The 16,424-nt window shown below is 41.5% G+C and overlaps 1 protein-coding gene and 1 long non-coding RNA gene across 4 annotated transcripts in view; one reads left to right on the top strand and one right to left on the bottom strand.

Annotated features, from left to right (window-relative positions):
• Positions 1 to 16,424, bottom strand: part of SGCD (sarcoglycan delta) — a 304,496-nt gene that overhangs the window by 199,954 nt on the left and 88,118 nt on the right. The window lies entirely within an intron of this gene.
• LOC136367525 (uncharacterized) overlaps positions 1 to 16,424 on the top strand; it is a 108,450-nt gene that overhangs the window by 91,653 nt on the left and 373 nt on the right. The gene's annotated exons all lie outside the window — the stretch shown is intronic.

Below are 16,424 nucleotides of genomic sequence, written 5' to 3'. Positions count from 1 at the left end.
TTATAGAATGCAGGCAATAATAAAATGAAGAATATGTTGACTGAGATTAATACAATAGAATACTGTGATGCTGCTGAAGGTCAGCATTGATTTTTGTTATCCAAGTACAAACTAAAGGTATCCAGGAAGAAGGAAATAAGTGGTCAATCATCCTTGCTGAAGGAACTATTCCCATCACAATAGCATCAATGTTACATTATGAGGTTCAAGAGTGTAATTAGTATTTTGCTGTGTTAGAAAATGCTATGACACTGCACAGGTTTTTCTGCTATTGCACACAAGTAAATACTTTCTAAAATGAACCCAAGAAATGCCATGGAAATACTTCCAATTTGAAATAATATAAACTCCTTTCTTCAGCAGGCATTTGGTTTTAACCAAAGCTGCTTCTCAAGTTCAAAAGCATTAAGTTGCAGGTTACTGTCTAACTCTCCAGCTGCCAACACTGCACTATACAATTAAGTGTTTTTATTATTATTACTCCTACTATTACAGTCTGCTTAGACTATAAAATAAGATCTCTTGGGCTCCTTAGACTCAAACATTTACATCTGCCCTTGGACTGAAGCTCTTCCTGGAGATTATTGTTTCTTCTGCCAGTTCAATTGAAAGCAATGATGGAGTCACTGCAATGCATATGTCCTTGTCAAATAATGCTTTCAAAGGGTTGGAAGCACATTTTGGGGAGGGGAAAAAGCAATGCTGAACTCACTTCAGTGGTGAGCAGCAACCAGCTTCCATTGAACCAGACAGATCATCAAAATAATCGAGTAACAAAGTGAACCCAGCTCTCCCAACAAGAGCTGACAGGTTTGTACCAGAGGCAGCTGTGTGATACAGCCTTCACTGATGGAACAACATCTAAGTGGATTTCCTCTTACTCTAGATTAAAATGGGAATCTAACAAGGAAACAATCCTGTCACTCATCTTAGCGTCACAGTTAAGCTACAGGTCTCACTTCCACAGTCACTGGCTCAAGCCAGTGACTTCATCACAAATCTCAAACAAGTTTCTCCAGCCCCAAGTGCACAGCATCAACATTAACTTGGTTCCCAGCTCACTAAAAAGCTTAATTTCCAAATTTAGGATGGCAGAGTCCTTAACTCATTGGTAAGGCAAAATCAGTGCCTCTCTTTTCCTTTTTCTTCATCCCTTTTGCACTGAGCCAGGGACAGATGTTTCGCAAAAGCTGGGACAGATTATCACATTTCCAGCTTCCTCCCTCCTCCTGTGGCTCACATATCCACACACCTCTGCCAGGGTGTTCCCAGGGCTCCACTCTGCAGCCTCAGCACTGCAGAGGCGGGATGTGCTGTGAGAACCTCAGCTGACCCAGGGGAAAAGAAATGTTTCAACAACATAGAATTATGCTAACCAGAGAAAAAACATTTTTTGATCCAGCCCAACAAAAACTTCTGCCCAAGCAAAGTAAGTGAGTGCTCTGAAACTATTCTGGGATGTATTTTCTATGTTCTGTAATTCAAATACATTCCAGGTTGAAGAATGCTGTTCATTGCTAGAAGGTCCCAATACCTTTCCATCTCTTTACCACAGCTGATGGCACATAAGTGGATCCTATTACAGGATCAGGACATTAGAGCATAAGCTTTTTATACAGATACTATACTTCTCTATCAAAGGCATTAACTTGACCACTGTTAACTTTAGTTTCATTTGAATTCAGTGCATTTCTGTGCTCCCACCCAAAACTGACTTCTCTGTATCTTCTTCAGATGTGCTTTTGCCTTTTTTTTTTTTTTTTTTTTTTTTTTAATTTAATTTGGTTTGTTTCAGGGTCTCTCTCCCATTGGAGCACCTTGGATAAAACTTCCCAACCTTTCTAGCACTGGCTGCACTCTATTCTCACTGGAATTGCAAATCACAACTCCCTTAATGTTCTCTCCCCTTTCCAAACATACACAAACATCCCTCCTCAGCCTCCACATGGGAGAGATCTCGAGTTCACCCATGCAAACACCTCCTGCTGCCTGCTCTCAGAGAAGATTTGCTGGACTTCGACAAAGTCAGCAAATACCTGAAATACTCTAATTCACCCATAAAATAAGGCAGTGTCACAGTGCTTCCGTGGGGAAACGCTGCCTGAAAGTGCTGTAAATCCTAAAGAGTGGAGCAGAAATACAGCACCTGGCAGAGCCAGCCTGAACTGCCTTCAGTGCCTCAGAGCAATCCTTGATTTGTGCTGAAAACCAAAACAGCTAAAAGGGGACAATCGAACGTCAGGGAGTTTAGAATACCCTTGTTATAAAATAGGCTGGATTCTTGTCAGACACAGCTCAAGGCTGCTGGCTCCAGGAGCAGACCCCAGCCAGAAATATGTCATTAAACCCAGGCAGAGCTTGGCATGACATGAAAAGACTCATTTAGCCACCACGGGCAAAGAAACCATACAGGGCACCTCAACCCCATCTAAATCTAGACATGGCTAAAAGACAATAATTAAACAGATTAAAACTACTTCTAACAGGGCAGCATTTGAGATAGAAACTGGCCTTTTCACTGATTAAAATTTGTATTTCCTACAGGTGCACACTGACACAGAGTTAGCAGTGCTGCCTGTGCCATCAGGTGTTTGCATTGCTGCTCTGCCACCCACAGTTCATCACACCAGCACATAATTGTGTCCAGTTAAAATATCTTTGGAAATATGAAGCCACAGATATTATGCATGAGAGTTTAGCATGCTTTTCTTCTTTTTAAAGTGCTTCTAAAACTCCAGATAATATTGTTGTCAAAACCACACTGCAGTTCTGAGTATATTTAAGCCAACTAGCACAAATTCAGCTCAAAGGTAATTTTTTTTCTTTAGTCCACTAAAGCTTAAACAATTTGATATTGCAAAAAACCCTACAGCTACCTATCTGCATAGCACTGCAAGCAGTTTAAACAGAACTCAAATAAAATTCATTGACCTGAATTTATCTTTGGTGTGACTTCAGTGACTTCAGTGGGCCTTTGCCAGGGATAAATTTTCCCACTGGGTTTTGGGACACGAAAGGACTATGAAATGACAACTTGTAGAAATGTCAGTGAGCAGGTTTGGATGTGGGCAAGCCTGTGCATCGAGGAATTCTTCTCATTACAAATCTGCAAACCTTTGGCAGTTTGCAAAATGCTGCTCTTAGAAGCATTTTGAGGAGCTATTAAAAGACTGTTCAGCCCATGATAAATTGTAATCTGTGAAGACTGCAGGACCAGGAATGTCTATAGCTCTGGGTCCTCAGTAAAAGCTTTCAGGACTTCTCTCACCAAATTTTCAGACTTCAAGTTTTCATCCGTGTGTGTCCTTGTCTACAGATGAATGTCAGAGTCACTTCTGAGATTTTCCCATTCCTAACAAAATGTAGTCTTTTTAAGAGTCAAAACTTGACACCAGTCATACAAACTGAAATGCTCTTGTGACATCCCCAGTTTTAAAAAAAAAATAGAGAAGGGCTCAAGTTCCTACAGTCTGATTCCCCTGAAACTTCTAATTTTCAGAAGCCATATAGTTTTACTGCATCTCACAAGAAAATTCAGAAATTTTGATGCAACCTCCTGAACCCTTGAGCCAGCCTGAATTACAGCCACACGCTCTGCTCCTGGGGATCAGCTACTGAAAGGGCTGAATTTCACCAGCTCTGAGCTGCATTCAGAGTAGAAATAGTTGCAGGTTCCTATTAACTCATCTCCTCATACCAAGAAAGGCTTTTCTGCTCTGATTGCTCAGGAGCAGGAACATTGACATGGGAGGACAGCACACACTCCTCACAAAAAATACAAAACAATAAGTAGAGGAGGAAAAGTGTATGATCAGATTTGCAGTCTGTGTAACTCAGACTGGAGGGTTTTTTTTTTTAAGTTAATGACTACAGAGTAATTTCTTTCCTTTTCAGATCCATACTGTGCATTGTGGTTTTCCAGTCAATCCAAAGAGATGAGACAGCCACAATGCACTGACAGCCATTGCACAGTGGCCATTACAATTATACACTGGCAATTATTGCTGGGCCAAAGACTCATGGGAAATGTGATTTCCCCTTCCTATTTCACTGTGAAAGGACAACAAAAAGTAGTTAAAGTATATATTAATATATTAATGGTTTTCCAAATAATATACTTGATTACATCTACTGCAGAATATTTTTTCTTCATGTTTCTGTAATAAATCTGACCAGGAAAAGCAAATTTATGCCCACAGTTTGCATCATTATAAACTCAACTCATTTGATGTGAAAAACCTACAGTTTAATTGCTTGATTTAGATTTTGGCTGGTAAAAATGCGTACTGAAACATTACTATTTTAATTATGTTAATTTATAACTGAAAAGCTAAATTTGCAAAGGCAATAACATTAATTATTTACTTGCCCATTAAAGCTGAATATTTATTACCAGGATAATTGGCTTCATAAGTCTGCCAAAAAAAATTAAAAACAAGTTTATGTACTGACTTGCAGAGGAGTGAGTGATACTGTAGCATCTCTCAGCAGGTTGTCTGTGTTTAATGGATTGCTCTGATATACAATTACAGTTCTTTCATTTATAGTCTGTTACATTTCATTTTTTCAAAAGATTTTTTTCCCTTATAAAATTGCCATTTATGGCTCAGAGCAAGCTCCTTTACTGCTCTGCAGCCAAACTTCTTTGTGCAGTGTGAGGGACTTCCACTGGTCTTAATAATTTATGAAGACTGCATCTCACCTGGTCATCTAAATGCTCGCTGAATGTAGGATTACACTGGGTTAATCAACTGAAAAGGGAAACAGTGACCCAAAATAATCCAGCTCCCAGCCAGAACAGGAGGGTTAAGAAAACCCAGTAGTGAGGAGTCTTCGCCTTTGCTGGTATTTTGGCTTCATTTCCATTTGCAAGATAGCAAATATATTCAATGCCTATTTATGCATGCATCCTCAAAGTAATACAATTAACTTACTAATGCTTACAGAACAATTTGTATATTACCTTGATGTAGGATGAAAGGCTAATTTTGATTGCTGTCTAGACACAAATCCTGATTCCATTTGGCAGTGCCTTTCACCAAGCAGACCGCTTTCCTTTCCTGCTGATGTTCTTTAAATACGTGACTTTCCCAGCAGGTACAGGATCACTGAAGAGCTGCAGCACCACGGCCATCAGCAGCACACAGGATGGATTTCTGTCATTTTCCCTCAGGCCTGGGCAAAAACCCTCTTTGACTGAGGTCTGCAGAGTGCACAAGTTAACCTGAAGAGCCAGCCCTGAGGCAGCTCATGGAGACAGTAACTAGGATTTCAATCAATATTTATTTATTCAGACGGCCTCAAAACAGGATGATTACGCCCAGATTAGAGTCTGAACTTCCAGTCATGCTGTAATTACATTGCCAAGGAAGGGCAGAAGCATCCATGAAAGAGGCAGTAGGTCAGTGGATGTGGCATCTCACCTTAAGTGAGAAGGAATGGGTTGAACCACAGTTTAAAACTTTGCTGTCCCTATTTTTTTTTTCCTGCAACTCTGCCTGTAGCCCAGAAAGAAGAAATGTCTGAAGCTCAGTCTTGATGGACAATAATCTGGCTTTAAATATCTGCATCTTACACTGCCATCTCACATGGCTGGATTAAGGACTGCTATTTTTATTAGTATTGTTGGTGGTGTTGTTATTATTATAAAACTGATACAGAGGAAATAAAAGTCAAACCTCAAAACTTCATATTGAAAACCTGAAGTTTCTTTGTCCATGTGCAGCTCTCACACTACAAGCAACTTCTGTCTTTTCTCAAATTATGCAGGACACTGATCCTCTTGCCAACAGGGCAGACATGCCAGGATCTCTCAGTGCCAGTTCTCCCTGACTACAAAAGCAGCACAGCTCAGTATAACCCAGCACTGCATGGCCACGAGACACAAAAGAGGAAAACCAGAAGAATTTGCTCACACCCACACCCAACCTGTGATGCTGAAGACACTTTTTTTCTGACAGGATAATTCAGTGCCCCCTGAATTATCAGGATAATTGACAGGATAATTCAGAAGGTTGCAGGTGAAGGCTCCCACCCTCACGTTCCACGTCCACAATTCCCATGGCCACCCGCACAGGGTGCAAGGTTCCCCACTAATTCTTGGATTTAAACCAGGACTGGGGCTTTCCCTGCTGCCTGTTCTGCTCAGGGCTGCAATCAGCTTACCCACATTAAACAGCCATGGAAGCAGCCACGGCTCCTCTCTGTGTCTGGGAGTTTGGTGCAACACTTCCTTCACTGACAGCCTGAGCAGATCGGAAATGATCCATATGGTGACACTCACTCAGACACAACGATGCTACTTTCAAGGCTTTCCCTCAGAAATATGTGACTTGCCTAAATACATCTGCAGCTTCCTCCTCTCAGCAAAGCACAGACCAATGAGGTAATAGCTAAGAAATTACTAAGCAGGGCAGAGTAAGGAATTTTTCTAGCTTTAAAAATTTGTAACTTAGACCAAAGGTCAAAGTTTCAGAAATAGTAACTATTCAGAAAGCTATTATGAGTTCAAGTCCATAGAAAACTCATTTATTTGTAAAATGCATCACTGAAATGTAAAATCTTTTTAAGAACTTCATTAACTCCAATGTAAAAAAAAAAAATACTACTTAGGGAAAATACAGTATTTCAAACTAAAACCCAAGCATTTTTATTTAAAAAGCTAACTCCAGAAGTTTTGTGCTGCTCCATTGCAGTTTCAGCCCAGTGTTGGCTGAACCTGGCCTCTCCCTTGCTATCAAGGTATTAATGGTTTGGCACCAACCAGTGCCAACACATCAGACTGTGAATTCCAGATCAGCTCTGGCAGGAAGCTGCAAACCTCACAGATCAAGAGCTGGTATGAGGCAGGAGTGGTAAACAAGGATAATACTGCATGACAGACAACTAGCAGGAGAGAGGATGGCAAACAGAAGATAATTGTCAAGCATGTGGTATTTTTAGCAACAATCAACCAAAAATGCCTTAGACATCAATTTCAAGCCACTTAATCCTCTTAATGACATGCTATGGCATTTGTTTGTGATTAGGGTTTCACTTTGTTTTCTATAGAAGATTCCCCTCAGACTCCTGCATTCAGTGTGCTTTGTAAATAGTTCTGCCAGGACGCTGAGTATTAGGTTAGAGTTTACTTATCACACTGCTAAATTATTCCAGCTGGGTCATTATTAATTCTCCTAATTTTACTGTCATTTGCTATCATTACAACAACGCAGCACCCTATGGATACATTTATTACAGAGCATAAATCCAGGGCTCGTCTAAAGCTGCTGAAATGCCTGCTCTGCAATCTTTATGCAAAAGCCTGAGGAGTGTTTAAAAAGAATGATCTTTAGGAAAACTTTTTTTTAAAGGCTTACCTCTAGCACCCCATCCTCCACCCACCCCTCACATTCCTGCACGATGTGAGGTAAGTTTTCAGTATGTGATACTCCACTGCAGAACAGGCTGTGGCCCACGGCAAAGCTCTTTCATAGTAAATACACTGGGGAAAGGGATGCTGGAGAGAGAGCAAAGAGGATGGTACTGCAGTCTGTGCAATTTCCATTGAGAGAAAGCATTTATAAAAATAGACATTTAAAAATATCCTAATGTATATTCCTCCCCCTTCAGAGAGTTTATGCACTGCATATATCCTTTTCCTAACACAAGCATATGCTTGATTGGGTCTCGATTCAGCAAAGCAATTCGTTCAGGGAAGAGCTTTTAGCACCTGTTAAAACCTGTCAGACAAAAACTTAAGCAGATGCTTCAGTGTTTTTCCAAATCAGGACTGTAACTGGATTTACCAGTGCATAAATTGCTCCATGTCATAGAGACTGTGAAATTGTGGTTCTGTTATGAAGGCAACTGTCCACCTGTTTTGAGTCTGCTAACAAGAGGCCATGACTCAGGTTTGCTGCTCTGAAATAGTCCTGAATGTGCCAGTACTGTCCCCTTCCCCACATTTCCTCCCCTCAGGAAAGTTGCACACTTGAGAATTGTACTTTTTGGTCCATCATTCAAACAACAGATCAAAATTATTAATCAAAATTATTCTCACATCCCACAGCTAAAAATATCCAATAACATCTGAGTTACACAGTAATATACTTCTTTTAAGACTTTGTTAAAGCCAGGACTACAGCCAGTGGTAGTTGTTGCACAGTGACATCCTTGCTACCTGGGCATATGAAGCTCTGCTAAAAGTGATTTAGTTATTCACTACTCAAGAACTTTGACAGTCACAAGTCTGAGCTTTCTCTCAGGTACGAGAACATGATGCTCATGTGAGCATCACACGCCTGGTTACAAAGTGCTTTTGCTTTCCTCCTCTCTTAGGTATTAGTCACACAATCAGAAAAAGAAATCAGATTAATTTGGGCTTAGAGCATGTCAGTTACTACGTGCTGCTCACAGGTATGTGCTCACAGGTAATTTGCTCTGTATCTCCTTGGATATTTACAAATCTCTGTTTCCCTTGTAGTGTCCTCTGTGATGACAGGTACTATGTTTGCCTTCCTCCAGAATTCTGACAATTGCCCTGTTCTCCATAAGCTTCTGAGACTTGTAAATAATTCAGTGGGTACATTTCATAAGGCCACACTGACCCAAATATATCACAGTTACCTAAATACTCCTTATCTTGTTCTTGCCTTTGCTCGTAAGCCCTTTTACAGGGAACACTGTTACAGATCTGACACAGTTATTAACCTTTGTGTGAAGAGCGGTGCAAAATAATGGCATTTTGTATTTCTGTCTTCTCTTCTAGTCCATTTATTTGCTTCCCTTTCTTCCTGATGGACTTCTGCCTTCTTCTCACTTCCAGTGCGTTTGTAAGTCATTTCATAACCTTTTATAGCCATAACTGATTTTGCCTCTATGTCCTTCTGATTTTATCCTGTGTGGCTGCACAGCTGGTGGTGTTTTTGGCCACACATCTTTGGCTTGTCACATTTGTACCAATACACGTTACTGAAAAGCTTTCTTTGCCGTGCTACTCCCCCAAAATTATCTTTGTGCATAGAATCTCCATTCCACAGCACTGCTGTAATTAACAAGTTTGCACAAAGTACTTTCCATATTAAAACGTGGAACTTTCCCTCTTCCATTTGGCACCTCAGCTCATTATTCCAAACGAGCACAAAGGGGGAATCCCTTTGTTAATCCATGACTCCCTGCCCACACGCAACCCACTCAGACATTCCAAAAAGAAGTTACATGATGTATCCTATAATTCTGGCCAAGAATGCATCTGTGCCCTAAATCGTCTGCCTACAGCCCACTGATTAGCACAAGTTAATTTTCCTCACTAAGAGCAACACCCTTGGAAAAATGTCCCACAACCAATTCCACTCAAAATTCCAACTGCTCTCCACTTAGCCCTGTCTTCACAGCTTCTCTCTTAAATATTCTGGTGGCATCATTTTTTCTCCAATACTTTTTGGATTTTGTACACCTTGGTCACGACCCCTCTTAATCTCTTCTATTCTAATGAATATAAACATAATTTTCTTAACCTCGCCTCCTGTTTTATAACCCCTGAGGCCCTTTATCATCTTTGTCAAGACTGTATCCATAATTAGGGTATGTAAAAAAGATCAAAACGAACGAACAAGAAAGTGCCGACTTGACACAAATTGTTACATGAATAAGCAACATCTTCGGCCCATTCTCACCCTTCCCATCCCAAGCCAGTGTCAGAGGGCAAGCGGCTGCTGATTCCGGCACTTCAGGTGGTGTAGCCAGGACAGGTTTTGTCACTGCAGGGTGCTCCACTCCCCCCGAGGGCATTCTGCAACATTCACCTTTTCTGCTGTCTGTGCTAACTCATTCCAGCTGCACACACACAGACAGGTGCCTTTATATCCCACACAGGTCGGTGAAAATGTTGGGTATCAGACAGGCTGCCCTGCACACTGTGCACACACATCCATGTACACCCTGACTGCTCCCTGCAGGTGCTCACAGCACACAGGTGAAGGGACAGGGTCAATATTGCTGTTAGGAGGGAAGGGAACACTGAGCATTCTTCATACAAGAGCTGCAGATGAAGATAACACGAGAACTGGCCTTCAGTGCTCACAGTGACCAGCATTCCTTAGCTGGATAGATCCTTGAATACTTCACTGATTAACAGTGTAGAAGTTTCAAAGGGATGCACCTAAAACCATGAAAATGCCCAGGGCCTGGAAGTTAAACGCCTTACAGAGAATATCACTGTTTACATATGGATTATCCTGTATGACATTCAGAATTTGAAATTTGCCATAGCAGATCAGACAAGTGCTCTGTTTAGACCACAAAGCTGAATCTGACAGCAGCAAAAGCAGATGCTTTAGGGAAGGGTTTGAGAAACCTTTGCAAACAGTTAGACAGCAACTAAACCACCTGGGCTGTGTTCTCCCTCATCTTGATTCACCAGAGAGTAGGCAGGGGAAGAATTTCTCTACCTCTATCAAGCATCACCCTTTCAGTCCTTACCACTGATGCTGGACCTCACTGCTGTGAAATCAGCCCTCTGGACTTCAGCTTTTGTTCTTGGTGGCATCTTGTCACAGTTTGTCCCCTAGCCTCAGCAACTCCACAGCTCATCCCACACCCACAAAATGTGAAATCACAACCCCACCACTAAACTGTGCTGCTCTTCCAGATGAGCTCCCTTGCGAAATTTGCTCACGCATTAGTGAATCGCACCCAACCTGTTTTGCATAGACAAATTCAAGGTGTTTTATTGTGGAAATGTGTGCCCAAACATCTTCCCACCGAGTGTGGTGCTCCGTGGTGTGACGCAGTTACACGGGGCTGACTCTGCAGCTCCTTTTACAGAACACGAGGCTGCAACAACCTGTTTGCAGTGGGGTAGCAACCTGTTCGAGCATAAAAGGTGAAAACGAATTTATTTGTCCTTGGCACACTTTGCAACTACGTCTCTGCTGCTCAGCAGGTACAGCCAGTAGTAACAAGCTGCAGAAGGAAATGGCACTAAAACTGCAGCCCACGCCAAACTTACGACTCTATTTTTCTTCGCCATTATTAGCTATCAGATGGTTACTATGAAACATTAGCTGCGTATTTCATCATGCCTACATTTATGCTCCGTGAGCAAATCAGCAGCTGAAAATAGCTTTGCACTCCTCCAAGAAACCTCGCTGTCTTTACAAGATCTCCAGTTGGTGGCTCTTTATCAGCACCTTATTTACCGAGGCAATTCCCACGCCGGGATTCATCCTTCATGCAGGAAGGATGCACTGCTGTAAATGCCACTGATCTTCGAAAAGAAAATGCATCTGCAGCTTGGAACAGCAAGGGCACTCAGCTCTCCACCGGGTTAGGGCTGCAGGATGCAACAAGCATTTTTAATGTTGCTATTTACTGCCAAAATATAACCCAGCATCTTGGATACATTAAGAAAGTGATTCCATGACACTTGTTCTGGGGGTTTCTTTGTTTCATTTGAGCTTCAAAAAGGTTTTTTCAGTCCCCTCAGATAAAGCAACAACTTGCTATTCTCCGCCCACGAAAAAATTTTGACTTTAAATCAACTCTTTGTGGACAACTGAGGAGCTGCCACATTACAATACTCCGGGTCAGATTTTCAAATTGGTATGAGCTTAAAATAACAATGAAGTTCATATTTCTTCACCAGATACAGGTTTGTAGACAAATTCTGCTCATACTTCTGCTGTCCTCCTGAAGATGCAAAGTAGAGGAGCTCATACATATTCCACATCCACTACCTGGGCAGCAGGGACAGAGCTCAGCCTAGAGAAGACTACAGTTAAACCAGAGAAGGTCCACCACTTTCTGGCCTCTAAACCACATTTTGTAATTAATTCCAGGCTCTCAGCAAATAATTCCATGAGCTCTCCTCTACTTCTTGAGCCACAGATAATAGCAGTTTACAGAATTCCTGGCTGAAACACAGCAAACACTGAGTAAGATCAACATATGCTCTAATTCCTGCCTTTAGGGTATTTTAAAAAAAAGTTTACCTCCAGGTGTAACTGGGCAATTAAATAGCCACAAAGATCTATGAATGTTATTAAAAGTCTAGGTGATATAAGAAAATTGCAAAGTGCACGCCTGGGAATAAAAAACCACCAAAGGAAAAAAAAAAAAAAACAAAAAAACACCAAAAACCAAGTAAGAGCTTCTTTTAGACTTGGCTGCTGGTTAAAAAATAGAAACAGAAAAAGAAAAAAATATCTTATTGCTTCTTACTGGCAAAGGTGCTGGTTTGACAGCCCTGAAGAGAGATCTATTTATTCAAAGTAATGCTGGCAGCAATGGCACATTTCTTCCAATATGCCCAACCCTGTATCTATTTTCAGTTCCATCAGTAAGCTAAAGGTTAAAGCTATTTATTTAAACCCACACCCACATGCCATTTAAATGGACCCAAATTATTGTCTGAGTTGTAACCTCTCTGTATTAAAGTCCCCTTAGGGGCTGCTTCTTCATTTCAGGCTCAAAAAATTCCTCCCTCACAGGATAAAAGTGGATAAAGAACACTTCCAAATAGAAATGGAGAAGAAAATGGGGAGGAGTTCAAAGAATGCTGTTGTGGATACTGCAGAAAACTTCAGTTCCATTAGATAAATAACTTGAGAGGTTAGCACCGGTCATATTAAAATGTCACTGCCACTCCTGTTTTAAGGATTATTTAATATATATATACATATATGAGAGAAAAATGAAAGGAAAAACACTACATATTCTGCTTGCCTTCGTGATGCAGCTGGAGTGAAACCCACCAAAACATCTCAAAATGAAAAAGAAAAGGTGGTCCCACACAATCAGCCCACAGTGGCAATTATCCTCTGCCAAAGGCCAGGGGACAAGGAGCCCGAGGAGGAGCAGAAGCCTTTTGCAGTCAGGCAAAACAGGACCAAAGTGCCATCCCAGGAGTGAGATTATTCTCCAGGCTGATAAAGGGCAAAGGGAAAGCAGCATCTGGCCTACAATATTTAGCCTTTTCTACACAGTTTAATGCTGTGTGAAGCATGGTAAAGCAAAGCTTCCTCAGCCCCGGGAAGACAGCTGGCGATGAAACGCAGCAGGGACACCATATGATGGAAGGCTCCTAATTACAAAATCTCTGTCTTGCCTGTCAGAGCAACTGCACAGTGGTACAGGGGAGCTCACAGAGGAGCTGGGAAAAAAATCAAGCAGAGATGAGACTTGAAATCCAACTCCAGATGCAAACTTTCCCTGCCTCTGAGTACAGCTGGAGCTTGGATCTAGCTCTGGCCAAAAAGATGCAGTTCAAAAAGGTGAAGATATTCCCCAAGCTCAGGGCTTGTCCAACTTTAGCTTCTGATGATGAGCCAGTCTTATAAAGAGATGTTCAGGGGAAAATTTCTGTGCTGATGGACCAGACACCTAATTCCATCAGCATGAGTGACAACCCCAGGAGAACAAGACTCACAAACACCAAGAAAAAGCACAAGAGTGCGGGGGAAGAAACAGTCACCCAAGAGGTTTGAATTTCATTTGATGTTCTCTAGACACATAAATAGAAAAGAAGGACTTTCAATATATAGAGAGTATCTCATTATGTACTGATACCGTTAATTGCTATTCAAGTGCCTAGAGGCAAAGGCACAGTACAGTTCTAACGAGCTGCAAAGTATTGTTAAATACACCAGCATTACAAAATCAGAACTCTAGAATGGTTTGGGTTGGAAAGGATCTTAAGAACATCTCGTTCCAACCTTCCTGCCACACCTTCCACTATCCCAGGTTGCTCCAAACCCCATCCAACCCGGCCTTGGAGACTTCCAGGGATCCAGGGGCAGCCACAGCTCCTCTGGGTACCCTGTGCCAGGGCCTCATCTCCCTCAGGGCAAAGATCAAAACGAGTAAAATAGTTATGAACGAGTTAAATGGCACCAATACCATGGAAGCAAACCCAGAGAGAACCAAGGGAGGCAACTCCACACTGATGGACAGATCGGGACTGGTATCCACTAAAGCTGATTTAACACACTGCACTTCAGCCCCCACTGTGGTAACACAAACCCTCCAAGTCCCCAGACAAGACCAGCTCACTGAAATCATGGGAGTGACATGAAGGGCCACGTGTCAATGAACTTCTAAACCTGGGTTTTCCCACCTCCCCTCTTCTTCTGGTGGCTGGAGCTGTCCATCACTAGTGCGACAGAATTATAAGGGCACCTCTGTCTGCTGGGAAGGAACTGAGCAGGGATATTTTCATCTGCACTGCCAGCACGTTTCTGCGGTGCCATCAGGGCAAAAAAACCCACTGGAAGAGCTGGCTGAACTCACCAGAAAATATAATTAAGCTCCTGCTAAACCATATGACTTTTTGCTAAATTTGAAGCACAAACAACAAAACTGGTTTATCGGCTTTATGCTGAGTAAGAAAGGGATAAAGAATTAGATTCTTACAATTCAATGTGAGCAAACTGCAGCCCTGCAGGATCTGCATCATCCGGACTGTGCGCGGGTGGCAGAGCTGGGTGCTTCATTTTTCAGACAACAGCAGATAGATATTTAAAGCTATTGCTCAAAGGGCTTAAATAATGAGTTGTAAATTAATTCATTACCATTTGCTGTATAGCTGACGGAAAACAAGTCAGGTCTCATATGCTGTACAAGCTTTCCTGAAAAGCTTGTCAGGTGAAGCTTTTGGCCAAGAAAAAGAAGCTTTCAATGCTTGAGGCTTAGTTTGTTTCAAATCCAAGCATTTGTTTCCCACCAGAGTCAAGTTTTCATGAACTGCGGGTAAATTTGACTAATCTTGGTTAAAGTTTCCAAGTTGACAAGTGTGTGCGTGGAAGAGAGACTGACAAAACCTTTCAGTCAGCAGCTTTGATATATGTTTCCTAATTATGCTAAAGCATTATGAGATCCAAACAGCTCAAACTAAAACCAAGAATAAAATTAGTGCTGCTGTTTCAGAAAGAACAAACAGTTACGAAGAAAATCTGTTAAAAAATAGTAACACGGATTAGTAAACACAAAAGTCGAGCAGAACAGTACGCAGACGTTCATTTCAAAGAAGAAAAATGGTCCCAGAAATTGTCAACTAGTAAAACAAGACTGATAAGCATTAACTCTCCACAAAATTAAATTACAGTTTAAAAAAGAAGAAAAAAAACAGAAGCAATGAGCCCTGGTAGAAAAAAATGACTGAATTAACATATCAAAGGAAGAAGATAGGAGAGTAATCCAGAGGGTAATACAAAAGAAAAGTTTAAGGGACACCTTGGGATAAGTTTTCTTTGAAGTACTGCACTTCCTAAAATAATAGGAGGGTTATCTAAACACGCCCATCATGCATCACAATTATTGTACTACACTTTTACTTACAGGAAATTCATTGCATAAGTGGAGAGTAAGTGCTCCTGTGGAACAGGTCTAATTAAGAAGGTCTCATTATGTGTGGAATTAGTACCAGGGACACAGGAGCCAAGTCTGTATTTCAGACCCTGGGCGTGCACACCAGGCACACAGAATCCTCCAGGGCAGAGAAGCCTGGGGTGAAATCTTTACAGCCAGTGAGTTTTATTAAGCTAAAAATGATGTCATTGTCCTGTATCTCACCTCTTCCCTCTCCATCTCCACAGAGTCTGACATCAGATGCAAGTCAACAACTGTTACATCACATGCAACTGGCAACGTTCCACTTTCCATCTACACTGGAGCCTTGCAGGTCATTAAAACAGCATAAACCAATCTGAAATGTGAAGAGAATTAACCAAGCATCACTTTGCAATCACTGCTGCAGGAGCATCTCCTTTGTGGGGACATCTCATTTGTCCACCACCACCAGAGAAGAACCAGACTATTCTTTAGAGATTTGTATTCAAGGAATATTTTAATTTTGGGGAAGACTAAAAGCTGTGGCACCAGCTGGAGAAATGTCCAGTTCCTACACAGCAAGAGATTACTTGTGACTGCACAAGCCCAAAGGGATCACAGCAAAACCCTACCAAAGAGTTCAAATTTTGCTTTATTGAATCACTGGAAAAGCAGGGATTTGAAGAGTTTACAAGAAAATATGTACACAGTGCATCTCCTGAGGGACTCCATGGGTCTTTGAGTAGGATAATCCTGCTTCCTTTCCTAAGATCATCCATGTCTCATCACAATGAGGCATGACTCTGGAAAATGCTTTTATTTTTGGAGATTTAGGATACAGAAACGCTATATCTTATGTGATTGTTTTTAACTTTAATGGAGCTAATTTTGCCTCAGATTGCTCTCCTTTGCCATGACCAGAGAGCAGTGGTGCATCCAGAGGGGATTTACTCTCCTGAGCTGGACTGCATCTGAATGGGATAACTCCAAATGAGCATCAGACACTGATTTCTCATTCTCCAATGTATGTGACAGATGATACAAATATCTCTGTGTGACTGATCTACATCCAATAATCAAATACAAAAAAGATAAGATCTTTAGATTAAAATCATTCT

The sequence above is a fragment of the Sylvia atricapilla genome, chromosome 14 (assembly GCF_009819655.1).
Source record: "Sylvia atricapilla isolate bSylAtr1 chromosome 14, bSylAtr1.pri, whole genome shotgun sequence".
In the NCBI taxonomy this organism is placed as follows: Eukaryota; Metazoa; Chordata; class Aves; order Passeriformes; family Sylviidae; genus Sylvia; species Sylvia atricapilla.
Note: the sequence above shows the minus strand (reverse complement) of the source record. Positions and strands in the feature narration are given on the sequence as shown.